The sequence below is a fragment of the Mirounga angustirostris genome, unplaced genomic scaffold, assembly GCF_029215605.1.
Source record: "Mirounga angustirostris isolate CCGP_5_RB_7025 unplaced genomic scaffold, mMirAng1.0.hap1 SCAF_10, whole genome shotgun sequence".
In the NCBI taxonomy this organism is placed as follows: Eukaryota; Metazoa; Chordata; class Mammalia; order Carnivora; family Phocidae; genus Mirounga; species Mirounga angustirostris.
The window spans coordinates 4006917-4016394 of record NW_026991718.1 but is presented as its reverse complement, the minus strand read 5'-3'; positions in this window follow the sequence as shown (position 1 = coordinate 4016394).

The following is a 9478-nucleotide window of genomic DNA, read 5'->3' as shown; positions in this document are numbered from 1 at the left end:
GGCATAATGGGCACATCAAGGAGGGTCCCCTAACTCATTTGGGGGATGGGGAGGTTTTCAGAAAGCGGAAGGTACAGGGGTTATCAGGAAAGGCAGCTGAAAAGGTGGGAAAGAGCTAGATCAGGAGCATGGTGCATTTCAAGTTAAGGCAGCTGGGACTTCGTCCTGGAGCTAATGAGCTTCGAGCCAGAGTGGCATGATTGGATCTGCAAAAGAGCGTCTCGGAGGCTGCTGCGCAAGCTAGCTTTGCAGAGTGCAGTTAGGTAAACAGTGATTGCGATTCTCTAAGTGAGTGAGGAGGAAGGCCTGCATTCTGCAAAGTAGTAGTAGGGAAAGGTAAGAATGGATTCAGCATACATTTAGGGAGAAAAATCGGCAGGCCTGTGATTGTTGTTAAAGCTAAGGGAGAGGACCACATTCAGGGTGCCTCCCAGTTTCAGGGGCAGGCATGATAGTGTAAGAGCAGGTTAGGGAGGGGTGCGAGAGATAAATAAATAATTCAAGATGAGATTTATTGTTAAGATGTCCATTCTCATCACATTAATCTCCAGATTCAAGGCAATTCTAATCAAAATCCCAGTGAGCTTTTTTTTTTTTTGTAGAAATTGACAAGCTGAAAATGTGTAGAAATACAAAGTTTTTTTCCAAAACACTTTTGGAAAAAAAAGTTAGAGGACTTACACTACCGATTTTAAGACATACCATAAAGCTATGGTAATCAAGATAGCTTCTAGAGTAAGAGTCAGCAAACAGATCATAGAAGAGAATAAAAAGCCCACTAATAAACCCTAATATGTAATTACCTGATTTTCAACAATGGCACCAAAGCAATCCAGTGAGGAGAGGTAATTCTTGTCAACAAACGGTGTTGGAGCAACTGGATCTCCAGACGGGGGAAAATGGACCTCGAGTCCTACTTCACACCATACAAAAAAATATGAATTCAAAATAGATCATAGATCTAAACATCAAAGTTAAACCATTAAGACTTTAAAAAGGAAACACAGGTGGGGCACCTGGGTGGCTCAGTTGTTTAAGCGACTGCCTTCGGCTCAGGTCATGATCTCAGGGTCCTGGGATCGAGCCCCTCATCGGGCTCCCTGCTCTGCGGGAAGCCTGCTTCTCCCCCTCCCACTCCCCCTGCTTGTGTTCCCTCTCTCGCTGTCTCTCTCTCTGTCAAATAAATAAATAAAATCTTTAAAAAAATTAAAAAATAAAATAAAAAAAAAAGAAACAGGAGAATATCTTGTGACTTGGGGGATAGAATGTAGTCTTCTTAGGCTACACACACACACACAATCTGTAATCACAAAAGAAAAATTGACAAGTTAGACGTCATCAAAATTAGAAACTTCTGATCATCAAGAAACATAGTGAAAATGAATAAGCAAAATTCAAACTGGGAGCAAATATTCACAACACATATACCAAAAAGGACTGGTATCTAGTATATATAAAGAGCGCGAGAGAACAAGGGTGCAAATGAGATGGAAGTTCAGACAGTCAGTCCTGGCAGGGAAAGAAGCAAGACCGGGGGAGGTGACAGAACTTGAGGCGGCGGAGGCGGGCTTGTGTGTGCGTGTGCGCATGTGCATGCGTGTGTGTGCGCGCACGAGTGCATGAGCGCCTCTGTGTGCTTGTGCATGTGTGTGCATGCCTGTGCACATGTGTGTATGTGCGTGCATGCACGCATGTGTGCACATGAGCACGTGTGTGCATGCGCTGTGCGCCATGCGGTGGGAGTTAGGCGGGAGGGCAGGGAGGACAGCGGGCTGTGCTGAGGGGGCTGGTGACAGCTAAGCTTTCAGAGGCGCAGCAGTTTCGGGTGATGATGAGGTGCAGGGTGTGGCCTCAGGAGTGGGAGCTGAAAGACAGAAAGGGAAGCTCCTTGGAGTGGAGGAGCGCTGGGAGCTTACAGGCAGGGGCTGGGTGTTGTCTATGCGGACGCTCAAGCCAGGCTCAGATGATGACATTTCACTCACTCATCACTCATCACGTTTCTTTCTTTCTTTCTTTCTTTCTTTCTTTCTTTCTTTCTTTCTTTCTTTCTTTCTTTCTTTCTTTCTTTCTTTCTTTCTCCCTTTCTCTCTTTCTTTCTTTCTTCCTCTCTCTCTCTCTCTCTCTTTCTTTCTTTCATTCAGGAAATACTGCTGATTAGCTTCACCCTGCAGTGAAGCAGGCAGCCACAGGTCTTTCCCTGATAGGTCTTGTCGTCTCTGAGGACCTATCATCAGGGACACATGTCTCTCCTTTCTTTTGTCCCTTCCTAGGAGGGGCAGAGGGTGGTGGTCAGCTGGATGTCAGGAGCCTCGGCGGGGAGGGGGTCTCCACAGTCACCCTCTTGGAGGCATCTGGTGTGGCAGCACGGTCCCTACAGCTGTCCTCATGGGAGGGTCCCAGTGGGAAGCAGAGGAAGGCTGGCAAGCTGCCCAGCTTGCCTTGGAAGATGGCTCCCAGGATCCCTGAGGCTTCAGGACAAGAGGGAGGACACAGAGTGTTCTGGAAAGAACAGAGAGAGGAGAGCAGGGTGGGGGAAAGTGGGGATGACCAGGAAGTTTGCAGGGTAGGATGGGCTAGTCAAAGAAATGAGGGTCCCCAACAGCCTCTTCAAACCCATGGACACAAGACACAGGGTTCAGGCTCATACCCAGCTGGACCGCGAAGGCTTTGCCTAGAGATTTCACCCCTGGTTTTACTAACACCTCGAAAGCCCCACTCTGTAAGTCAGTATATGTGAACTGCTTCACTTTGTCCACAGGTTCTGCAGACTTCCATAAAGCAGAGACTTGTGGGAATTTTGTGCCGCTCTTCCCTGGTTGTGGAGAACCATTGTTCCTTTATAACATTCCCATTCAAAATTCCCTGATCGTGGCACTCATTTTTCAAATGAACACACCTTAAAAACAATGATGTATTTCAAAAAGATGGCATGTTAGTTCATTCTATTTTATTTCATCTATGTGTCGGTGTGTCACTCCTGCCGAAAAATGCATGGGGAGAGGTCGTGCGTAGCAGCACAAACGTTCACAGGTGCCTCCGGTAGTTCTAAAAGGGATCTGTACAACCTCTTTAAGTGTTGGGCAGGAGCCTCATCTGCACCGTAGGGAACCTCCCACAGTGTTCTCCCAAGGTGCTGGAGCGAAGGGACAAGGATGACAGGATCGGCTACTTCCTCCCCTGTTGTCACCCATGCTCACCCGCCTACAGACTTTCTCCCACTGGCCTGCTGGTCTCCCCAGGAACCCAGGTGAATAACCCATAGCACGAGCCTTCCTGAGGACCCAGTCCATGTGGGACACTGTGTCCAGTCCATTGGCACAGAGATGATTCAGATCAAGAGGACCTGGATCATCCCCAGAGCTGACCACAGTGGGGGTTAGGGCAAGGCCTGTCACTCCAGCCACCTACACAGTGGCTTGATCCTCAAAAATGTTGGCTGTGCAGGGTTTCGATCAAGATAGAGGTCGAGTGTTCAGAGACTGACATTCCTGACCTCTGAAGTTATGGGGCGCAGCCTGGGTCTTAGATTCATAGTTTCGGCAATGTTTATCAGCAGTTTATGAATCAAGGATATGTTATTCACGGCAATGGACAATATATGTTTATCGAATAATTAAATATTTGATTGGTATACTTATTAAATATAATACTTTTCAAGATCATTATGAGAATCCACTTATTAAACAAACATTTCCTGGCAACTTACTTTGTGCCAGGCACTGTGCGGGGTGTTGGTGATGCAGGGAAGAGTGAGTGATTCATGGCCTCTGCTGGCTCACGGCCCAGCCGCGGGGGCAGATGGATGACCAAGGACCACAGCCTCACGCACTGCATGCCGTGAAGAGAGGGATGGGAGATGCTAGGAGGTGTAGAAATCCAAACAAGGACCTGGAAGGGTTTCACAGGCAGGTCATGCTTGAGCAGACTTGTTTGTTTTTAGGCGACTTTTTTAGTATGTGGTATCTGCAGGTGCTTTCCTTTTTTAAGTGGCTTTATTGAAATATAATTCACATACCATATACTTTTCAGTATATTCATAGAGTTGTGTGGTCATCACCACCACCTTTTCATGACCCCAGAAGCAAATTCCATATCCATTGATAGTCACATCCCATTTTTACCCAACCTCTCCCCCAACTCTAGGCAACTACTAATCTACTTTCTGCCTCAGTGGACTGGCCTAGTCTAGATATTTTATATAAAGGGAATCAAATAATACACGGTCTTTTGTGATGGGCTTCGTTTACCTAGCATCGTGTTTTTAAGGTTTATCCATAGCGAAGCCTGCCTCAGCACCCCATTCCTTGTCACTGTCCAGTAATATTCCACCACATGGACATACCACAAGTTATTTATCTCTTCACCAGCTGATGGACGTTCGGGTTGTTTTCACTTTTTGGCTATTATAAATAATACTGTTATTAACACATGAGTCCATGTTTTTCTGTGGACATTGTTTTCATTTCTTTGTTATGTACCTAGGAGTGAAATCACTGAGCCATCTGGTGACTAGGTAACATTTAAGGAATTGCCCAACTGTTTTCCAAAGTGGCTGCACCATTTCATATTCCCCCCAGCAGTGTATGAGGGTTCCAACCCATCTATATCCTTGCCAACACTTGTTTTCTTCCTTCCTTCCTCCCTTCCTTCCTTCTTTCCTTCCTTCCTTCCTTTCTTTCCTTTTCTTTTTTTTTTTAAGATTTTATTTATTTATTTGAGAGAGAGAGAATGAGAGAGAGCACATGAGAGGGGGGAGGGTCAGAGGGAGAAGCAGACTCCCCGCCGAGCAGGGAGCCTGATGCGGGACTCGATCCAGGGACTCCAGGATCATGACCTGAGCCGAAGGCAGTCGCCCAACCAACTGAGCCACCCAGGCGCCCCCTTTCTTTCCTTTTCTTTCTTTCTTTCAAATTTTATTTATTTCTTTTGAAAGAGGGGGGGGGGGGGCAAGTGGAGAGGGAGAGAGAAAAATCTCAAGCAGGGTCCATGCTCAGTGCAGAGCCCGACGCAGGGCTCGATCTCTAGACCCTGAGATCATGACCTGAGCTGAAATCAAGAGTCAGATGCTTAACCAACTGAGCAACCCAGGCATTCCATTGTTTTCTTTCTTTAAAAAAAAAAAAAAATAGCCATCTTAGTGTGTATGAAGTGGTATCTCATAGTGATTTTTTTAATTTCTCTAATGATGGATGATATTGAGTACCTTTTCATATGCTTACTGGCCTTCTATGTATCGTCTTTGGAGACTGCCTATTCAGATCCATTGCCCATTTTTAACTGGGTTGCCTTTTCATTATTGAGTTCATGAGAGTTCTTTATAAATTCTAGATACAAGTTCCTCATTGGGCATATGATCTGCAAATATTTTCTGTCATTCTGTGGGTTGTCTTTCCATTTTCTAATAATGTCCTTTTGAAGCACAGAAGTTATTTATTTTTTATTTTTGTTTTTATTCAATTTCTTTTTCTTTTGTTACTTGTGATCTTGGTGTCATACCTAAGAAAGTTTTTCTTAACCCAAGATCACAAAGATTTACTGCTGTTTTCCTCTAAAGATTTTATAGCTTCAGTTCATTCATTTAGGTCTGTGATCCATTTTGACTTAATTTTTATAGATGCTGATGGGAGCTTGTGGAGGTTCTCTTTTGACTGTTTTCTTTTTCTCAGGGAGTTACCAAAGTTCTCTGCTGAGGTCAGAGGTGGGAGAAGAGAAACTGAACATACAAGGAGAGAGGAGAGTTTGAAATAGTTGTCCGGAAGGTTGGGAGACAAAATGGATTAGGGAAATATAGTACATTGCCAGACAGTATCAAGGGCACAATGTATGGTCCTGGTCATGAATGTCAAGGGAAACTGTAGGGGAATGGGGAGCCAAGAAATCTGTACAAACAAGCCTACTTAAACTACCTTTATCTTCCTACTTACTTCTTTTTTTTTTTTTAAAGATTTTTATTTATTTATTTATTTGAGACAGAGAGAATGAGAGAGAGAGAGAGCACATGAGAGGGGGGAGGGTCAGAGGGAGAAGCAGACTCCCCACCGAGCAGGGAGCCCGATGCGGGACTCGATCCAGGGACTCCAGGATCATGACCTGAGCCGAAGGCAGTCGCCTAACCAACTGAGCCACCCAGGCGCCCTCTTCCTACTTACTTCTTCACCACCTACTACACCTAGTCCAAACCCCTTTGTCCGATCAATTCACAAATTGATTATTCTTCTACCTAAGAGAATAAAACCTTCCTGCTCTGGTCTGGTCTTCTGGTCTTCATTGTCTTGTGAAGGCTCCTATGTACATGTAAAAATCTAATAAAAATTCTGTGCTTTTCTCCCATTAATCTGTCTTATGCCAATTTAATTCTTAGGTCCAGCCAGAGATCCAAATAGGGTGGAGGAGAATTTTTCCTCCCCCACAGTTTCACTTGACATCTATGACCAGTGGCGTATATCTCAGCGTGACATATTCTCTGTTTCCTCCAAGACCAATCAGTGTGGTCCTGTGTTTTCCTCCAGCTACTTACAGCTGGCTGCATGAGGCAGACACAGTGCAGGCCTAGAGGTGGATTTTCCCAGGGTTGGATTTTTTTTGGCCATCAAGTAAACAAAGCAAGTAAGGGTCAAGAGAGCTGAGAGGGTGGGCAAGAGAGTAGATACAATATGGACCGGAAAGTTTAAGGAAGGAAGTGCAGGCATGACAGGATGACGGACAATGATAGGACCGATGGATTTTGGTCCCAGGGGGATGGACAGGTAGGGTACTAGGAAAATAAGGGGGTGTTGTTGGGGGAAAAATAATCCACCTGGTAACTAAGGTAGCCATCTGTGTTGGCTAACTGCCTTTATCCAAAGAAAGAAAAAAAAGAAACTTTTCATACTTCTATGACAAGCAGTAACAGGAAGGTTTGGTCCTTGATGTTTACATTTCAAAGAAGTGGCTCCCAAGGCCTTAAGGAAGACCTCTCTGGGTTGCACTGTTGGCCAGAGGCTTCTGTAGCTTTAAAAAAAGATTTATATACATGTCAAAAGGAGAGGTAGGGTTTACAAACATACTTTTCTCCAGCAAATTCTCTATTAAAGGGAAAGGGAGGCAGGGAAGGTCTCGTTCTCTTTGGGCAATAGAGGAAGATCAGTCCCTTTATCTTTGGATTTGACAGTGGTCGGAGAGCAGACTCAGGGTATTGAGACCAGTGAGGGGTCCCAGTCGGTGGTAATGATAAAGGCTAAGACCGCAGGAATAAAAGGCAGATGGGCACCATCCCTGAAGGAGAAGGGTTCAGAAAAGTAAGAGACCAGGGTGTGGCCAGAATCATTTCAGTATATGGTGCCATCACCAAGCATTAAGAGAAAGAATGAGGAACTAATCTCTTTGAGGAATAAGAGGGAGTGCTTTGGGGGTCTGTAGAGCGCCATACTAAGCGTAAGTGGGTAGTATGTCTAAGCTGCACTGGCCAATATGGCAGCCACCCTCCATGTGTGACTATTCAAATTTAAATTAATACAAATTAAATGAAATGTAGAATTCCACTCCTTAGGGTCACTAGCCACAAGTGCCCCATAGACACAAGTCTAGAGGCTGCCACATAGGGAAGGCAGCACAGTTAGAAAATGTTTCCTTTCCGCTGGACGCAAAGAAGTTCCATCAGATGAGACAGGCGGAGATTCAAAGCTAGGGAGAGGCGTGAGGGCGGTTGGAGGAAGAAGAACCTGAAAGTGGCAAGAAGGAGCGAGGAGGGTACTTCCCACGGGAGACCTAGTGCTAGTAGGTATGGAGGCAAAAACAGCCTCAACTTGAGAGAGGGCTCTGAGGAAAATCGTGGCCTCAGGGGAAGCCAGGTTGAGGTCAGCACAAAAAGATGAGGGAGACTGAAAGAAGTTGGAACACCAGGGGTTTGCCGATGAGGGTTGTGAGTTACAGAGAGCACAGGTACTGGGGCTGAGGGCTTGAGGAGGGATAGGAAGATGGACAGAAGAAGGGGTGAGATGGAAACGGTGATGGCGGGGGGAAGGGGGGGCTGTGGCTTCCTGTGGTGACTGAGTGAACAGGGATAGAGGTATAGTGACCTCAAGGCCAAGAGTGGGGCCAGGCTGTGAGTGGAGGTGGGAAACAGGACCTCTCGCCTCACTTCCACTTCCTGCAGGCCTGTGAAGGGAGATTTTCTTTTCGTTTTAATATAATTTCAAAATGACAGAAAAGTAGCAAGAATAGCACAAGGAATTTCCATAGATATAGATATATGATGAGACTATATAAAAAGAGATACATATATCTATATATGTAATGTATACATTATTATTATTTTGAACAGTTCAAGAGTAAGTAAGTAAGAGGACATTATGTCCCTTTACCGTGCCCTATTCCAGTTCTGGAACTACCCATTTCTCCCTGGTTCCCTGGTTCCTTTTAGTGGATAACGGTATTTAGAAATCAAGATCTGGACTATTGATGCTCTCAGTGCTACTGGTAAATCATCGCTTCTAGGCTCTCTCAATGAACAGAGGTAAGAAAGTATCTGTCTGTCTAGCTATCCATCCATCCATCCATCCATCCATCCATCCATCCATCCACCCATCCACACATCCACCTTAAAATCTACGAGCTCATTACTGACACCTCCAGTCCTAATCCAGGAACACAGGGTTTGTTCTAGTTTTCTCCTTTTCCATATTTGTAACTTCTTTCCTCTATGTGAGAAATGGGGCTTTAGAGTTTATTTTAAGAGCAATGGGAAATGATTGGAGGTTTTTGAGCAGAGGCATGATGTGATCTGATATGTGTTAGAAACCACAACCCTGGGTGATAGAGAGATGTGTTAGTTTCCTAGGGCTAATTTAGCAAAGTGCCACAAACTGGGTGGGTTAACAACAGAGATCTGTTCTCTCGAGTTCTGAAGCCTAGAAGCTCCAAGTCAAGGTGTCAGCGGGGCAATGTTCCTTCTGAAGTCTCTAGGGAGGACCTTTCCTTGCTTCTCCTTGCTTTCTGGTGGCCCCCAAAATCCTCGGTCCTCCTTGGCTTGTACCACTCCAACCTCTGCCTTTGTCTTACCTGGTCTTCTTCCCTCTGTGTCTCTGTTTCCTTTCCTCTTCTTATAGGACCCTGGTCATTGGATTTAGAGTCAACCCTACATCCAATATGATTTCATTTTGATATCCTTCACTAGTAACATCTGCAAAGACCCTTTTTCCAAATAAGATCCATTCTGAGGTTCTGAGTGTACATGAATTTGGGAGGGGAGCACAATTCAACCACTACAGGAAATGGGAGCAAAGGTGATGATAGTCCAGAACTGGGAAATGACAAGAAGAAAAGTGGGCAAGTTTAAGAGGCACTCTGGAGGGAGAAACTGTAGGGCACACTTGGGACTGGCTATTAGGAAGCTACTAGGAGGAATGGTTGAAGAACAGAACACCTGGAAACATTCCACCTCATGTTTTTAAATGATTGTAATAAAGCTAGGAAAGCCTTTTAAATGATTATAATAAAG